Source organism: Emydura macquarii, unplaced genomic scaffold, assembly GCF_026122565.2.
Source record: "Emydura macquarii macquarii isolate MOO-44397 ecotype Brisbane River unplaced genomic scaffold, CSIRO-AGI_Emac_v2 contig_2213, whole genome shotgun sequence".
Lineage (NCBI taxonomy): Eukaryota > Metazoa > Chordata > Testudines > Chelidae > Emydura > Emydura macquarii.
The window spans coordinates 32,728-38,727 of record NW_027132350.1 but is presented as its reverse complement, the minus strand read 5'-3'; positions in this window follow the sequence as shown (position 1 = coordinate 38,727).

The window sequence follows — 6,000 nt, the reverse complement described above, 5'->3', positions numbered from 1 at the left end:
CTGCACACCTTCCAACAGCTTCCTTCTCTTCCCCCTACCCTTTGGGGTGGCAGGTTTAAGTAGATCTAGACCCGGAGTAGCCCTTAATTAGGTCCAGGTGTCTCTAATTGACCTGCAGTAACCTCTCCACGCCTGCAGGGAAAAGGGCCTTTAGCGTTCTGGGGCTCACATCCCTGCCTTGGTCTTCCCTTTTGGAGGGCTGCTGCTGCCTCCACCTGGGGGCCCTGCTGCTGTTGCTACTGGTGTTTGGGGGCCCTGTTGACCTGCGTGCCCCCAGCCAGGAGGGAGAGGGTGTGCCTGGGCCCAGGACCCACTTCCCCGACGCTCCTGCCCCTGCCTCTCTCCCCGACAATCTGCCCCCGCCTGTGGAAACTGGCCTCACCACCACTGCTGTGCCACCAGGCATCGGTCCCGGGGCACCGCCGGTGGACGCCTTGAGTAGGGTCTCCGGGGACTCTACTGCTGCCACGGCTCCTGCCCTCCCTGCTCCGGGAGTGCGCCCTCGGCTGGTAAGAAGGGCCAGGGGGGCAAAAGAAGTGCAAGGGCCCTGCCCGGAGGGCGACGTCTCCTGTGGCGGGGCCCCCTCCCCTTCTACCATCCCCTTCAGTCCCTTCCACCGGCTCTGGGGGTGGCACTGATCCCAGGGTATACGCCCAGGTGGCTGCGGGCCCCCAGCTCACCGCCTCGTCACCTGCCCAGACCGCTGCCTCCTGCACCATCCCCTTTCCCACCCTCACCAGGAAACACGGGGTCCGATGCCTCCTGGTGCCCGCCTCACCCCATGTAGAAACTTACATACGGGCGCTGGCACAGGGTGGTGGGGCCCACGGCCATGGTGGCGGCCTCCAAGATGTATGGGAAGGCGGTGTACTTCCTGGGATCTGAGGCCGCTGCTGAGGAGGCGGTGGAAATGGGCCTGGCGGTGGGGGGCTTCCATGTCCCCATGGAGCCTCTGGAGGACCTGGGCATATGGGTGGTCCTCACCTCTGTCCCACCCTTCCTCCCCAATGCCACCCTTCTGCCTTTCCTCGCCACCCTGGGGAAGCCTGTCTCCACCATCAGCCGCTTCCCCTCGGCTGCAAGGACCCCGCCCTCTGTCACGTCCTCTCCTTCCGCCGGCAGGTGCAGCTGCAGCTGACGACACATGACGGGGAGGCGCTCGAGGGGTCGTTTCTGGTGCCCCATCAAGGGGCCCGGTACCGGGTCCACTACGCAACAGGGCAGGTCCGGTGCTACCTCTGCCGGGTGATGGGGTGCGTCCAGGGGGACTGCCCCATATCCCGGAAAGGCAAGAGTCCCAGGATCCCTGAGACCCAGAGGGCGCCAGCCAGGCCAGCGGCGGTGACCCTAGCCATCCAGTCCCTGTGGCCGTCCCTCCTCCTCTGTCGTGGGACGTCACCTGTACTTCGACCCCGCGGGTGCCTTCCCTGAGACGCCTGGGGTAGTGGGCGGGCCTTGCCAATGCCTGGGGCAATCCAGCGGGGCCTGCAGAGGAGAGGGAGCCAGGGCCGTCACTGTTGGGCATTGGAGGGGGCTGAGCCCCGGGGGGAGGCCTCTCCTTCCCCCGCTGCCTGACCCCTGCCTTCCCAAGCCCCAACCCCTGCGCTCTTGCCCCCTGGTCCTGCCCCTGCTGCCCGGCCCTCTACTTCATAGGGCTGAGAGCTCGTGCAGGGCAAGTGTAGGAAGTGCAAGGCCAGAGCCCAGCACCCCCCTTGTCACTGAAGGGGCAGAGAACCCCTGCAAGACCATGAAGGAGGCCATGAAGGAGACCATGAAGGATGACTGTGAGCAATGCCTGCCCCCTGAGACCGAGGGGACTGAAGTTGTTCCTTGCCCAGCACCAAGTGAGCCCCCCATGGACCTGGACACGCTAGTGCAATCGTGGCGAAGTGCCAGCAGCAGCAACACGCCGCTGAGCTGCAGCAGCAGCAGCAATTGCTGCAAGGACTTGGTGCAGAGCAGCAACAGCGTATCTGAGAGCTGGGAGCCGAGCAGCAAGAGCAGCAGTGGCAGCATGTCCAGCAGCTGGCCACGCTGCTGCCCGGCACCTCCGGCCCTAGCAACCGAGCCACGGCAACTCCTCCGACCCCCGGGATGCCCCTCCTCTGCACAAAGGGGGACCTGAGGATGATCCAGAGGCATCCTAATAACATTTGAATGTGTAGCCTCAGCCCACCTAGTGCTCCACCCTCCATGTAACAAAGCTGAAAAGCTGACAGGTTCAGGACATTTTAAACCCTGGATTTTTTTTAACCAAACATTAAAGCATTCGGGGGCCATTTTCTCAATGTCGTTTCTGGGATTAAAACCCTCATTTCCAAGGGCTTTCCTAAAGAGAAACTGCCCACTTTGGGGGGATTGGCTGAGATGGGGGTTCAGTGGCCCAACACTCACTCATTTCCTGACCCCTTCTAGTGCGAGTCCTTCACTCCAGGCGTTAATCCTCCTTCCAGATTTTCTCACTCCCCTTCGCAGTCTGGTTTGATAGACAGGTTCCATTTTAACAGGGAGCCTGCCCTTGTCAGGGCTGCTAAGGTGCAGTGGCAGGGAGTTCCCCAGGCTCATGACACTGCGGGAACATGGTGGAAACTCTCAGTTCTTTAAATCCTCATCCTATCCCTGCCCTTTCAGGGGAGAGAAGCCAGGAACAGAACCCAGGAGTCTGGAGTTCTGGAGCATTCACAGACCCCAGATCTGCAACTTTGAACACCATGTTCCCCACAGTGCCCCAAATCTAACACCCAGAGCTGGCTCAAGGGGAAAGACACCTACCTTACAATGAGCTGGAGTGACCAGTGCTGGCTATCCATTGGGACAACCTTGAAAGGAGGTTTGTGGGGGGATCCGTGCAGCCTCCCTCCCTGCAGTGATGTATGGGGACTGGGATTTCAGAGAAGTGACAAAGGAGCCCTTCCCCCATCTTTTCCCTTCTGTTCCAATGGAGACACCCACTCTCCCCAGTCGGCCCCACACCTCCACACATACCCACTGGGATGGTGGTTCCAACCTGAAAATTTCCTGACAAGTAAGGAACCCAGGCTTCTGGGCAACCAGAGACATGTCATCGTGTCTTAAAGGAAGGGATGACAAGGACTTCAGGAGAGAACTGGCCATGGAGAGGATGAGAAATGAAGCCAAGCCGCTGTCACAGTGCCTTTAACTGGTAGACTAGTGTCAATGGGACCTAGGCACAACCTCTGCTCTAACCACTAGACCCCATACTTCTCGCAGAGCTGGGGATAGATCCCAGGAGTCCTGGCTCCCACCGGACCCCGCTCCAACCAAACAGGCCCCCTTCCCTAACCTGCACAGAGATCCCAGGAGTACCGGCCGTACTGTCCCTTACTCAGCCGTGCATCTCTAGCTGTTGGAATGGGGCAGCATTGCCCTGTGTGAGTGCTCTGTGGGTCAGGGCATTGCCCAGAGCTGCTGTCTGTCTCTGACTGCCCCAGCTCTGTTGCCCCTGGCTCAGATTTCTCCAGAGAATGGGGAAGATACTGAGATTAAAAGGCCCTCTCTTCCACAGGCACCAGGTGACATGTGGATTCTGCGGGCTCACCTCCACCTGCATTGACTCTGGTAGAACGCAGATCAGATTCTGGCCCTTAATCCAGCCTCTGCCCTGGAGTGGCTCTGGGTGACCTGAGATCCAAATCCACACCTGACACACTTGGGTTTGGGTGTTAATTATTCACCCCGGTTGACATATTTCAAACTCTGTGTCTTTGTGTGTGTCTGTTTGTGCATGTGTGTGTGAGAACGTGTTTGTGTGTGTATGCATGTAAATTTCCCTTTGCCTTCTCCCTGAAAACAGATTTGTTTAAAAAAAATGTCTCCAGCATGTCCTACCCTCCTCCCCATTTCCAGTCAGGGATGAACCTGGCCAGTTGCCTTCAACCCATGGCAAGTTTCCTGCAGACTCGGTGGTTTTGGTCTCCAGAATTAGCAAAAAGTCCCAAGAAATGTGGCCTTCTTGAACCACTATTGGGAGGTTGAGTGGGGGAGGAGTTGTTACACTGGAAGCGTATAAGTGGAGCTGTCAACCAGTGCTTTGATCCACAGAGAATTGTCGAGGCGCTTGTGGCCCTGCTAATCAGAGGGCAGCGGGTGCAGGGGTCTCCCTTTCTCCCACTCCAAGTTTTCTGATCTCCCCCCAGATCACAAGGCTTCTGCTATGCCCAGGCACTGAAAATGGGAAAAGCCCCTGGTAATGGAGCGAGGTGCAACGGGGGGTGGGGTTGCACAGAGCTCCTAGCAATAGGAGATGGCAGGGGACACCCAGGGAGCATGGGGGAAGAAATGGAGGGATGTCAGAAGACCCTGAAAAGCCACCCACCCTTGCTCAGAGCACTGCTTCTAACATGGATAACGGGGTTGTTTTGAAGCTGGCTTGGTATTGAGGGACTGGAACTATGCCACGGTTCCTGGGATTATTTCCCAATTCTTTGCACTGAAAAACACTGAGCTGCAGAAAACATCCCCTGGGGCAAAGGCAATGGCCATGATCAAACACTGATGGGAAATAGGAGGGACACGTTCGAGAAGTTTCCAGAACAGGTTTGTTTTCTGGAAGGAAATGAGGGAAATTCTCTCTCTGTCTCTCTCTCACACACACACAAACACACAGTCTGAAAAATTTCTAACGCGTCTAAAAATTAATGCCCAAATCGAGGCGCGTCAGTATCGGGGGTGGATTCAGATCTCGGTTCACCCAGAGCCACCCCAGGACAGGGCCTGGACTTAGGGCCACAATCTGATCTCAATTGCCCCAGTATCAATCTGGAGTCACTCCAGAAATTTAGGCCCTCTCAATCCAGGTGGGGCTGAGCCCAGAGAATCCAGGTGGGCCTGATGACTGGGGAAGAGAGGGACTTTCACACGAAGGGCAAAGGGAGACAAATGGGCTTAGATAGGAAGAACACAGATTTTCTTCTTATTCTTTCAATTCATCAAAATCATATTCCTGAGAAGCTGTAGCAGGTGAGCAGCTCAACCCCCCAGCCAGTCAGTGAGCTGCACAAGATAGTTCTGCTCCACAGGGACTCATGGCTATCGTGCTCTTCTCCCTCCCCAATGGGGATTTTAACATTTGGAAAGGAGGGTTGGGCAGCAAAGATTGAGGGAGTCTGGGGTAGCCAGGCTCAGGGGGCCAAAGATCAGAGGATGGACAGGACTGTAGACTCTGTTAGACGGATGCTGAGGTGGGGGTGTCTTGTGGAGGAGAAAGAATTGTAGATTTTCAGATTTTGACCTGCACTCTGGAGAGGAGGTAATAAGTGAAAGCGACATCTTCTGACTCCTCAACCTTTCAATATACCGCTGGCTGGAATTATATATTGCATAGGTCAAAATGAGTTTGTAAAAGACCTTTGATTAATGAAACCCTTGTGTTGCTCTTCACCTAATCTGACTTGTTATAATTTGACTTCTAATCACTTCAAATACTTCTGTAACACAGAAATTGGTTTGTTTCTTTTACCGAAAGTGGTGTGTTTGGTTTGAAGTGTGTGGGAGACTCCACTTGGAGTAACAAGGCTGGTGCATATGAATTTCTTTGTTTAATTGACAAACTTATATGAGCTTAAACTGTTCAGTGGGCATAACTGAAGATGGAGGTATCTCGGGTTGCATGTGGAACTGGGGGTAATGGCTGGGACATTCTGTTGCATAATCCAAAGAGTGGTTGTGTAGAATCACTCCTTCACTTAACTGGGAGCAGCTCACATGCTGGAGGTTGTGTATGAATAGCCCAGGAGTGGGGTTTCTCCAAGCAGAGCAGAGAAAGAAGGACTCTGGGAGTGGGGTGATGCAGCAACACAGCAATACAGATTGCACCAGGGGAAGTCACAGACAGGGAGGTTTAAGTATCAGGGTATTGGGGTGTAGCAGGTGGTTGGGTTGTCTGGCTGTATAGCTGCAAAGAGCTAAGATATGGTAACTTGTGTGCAAAAGTAAGTGATTTTAAGAAAAAGAGAAGAGATAAATGTAGCTTTTGTAGAA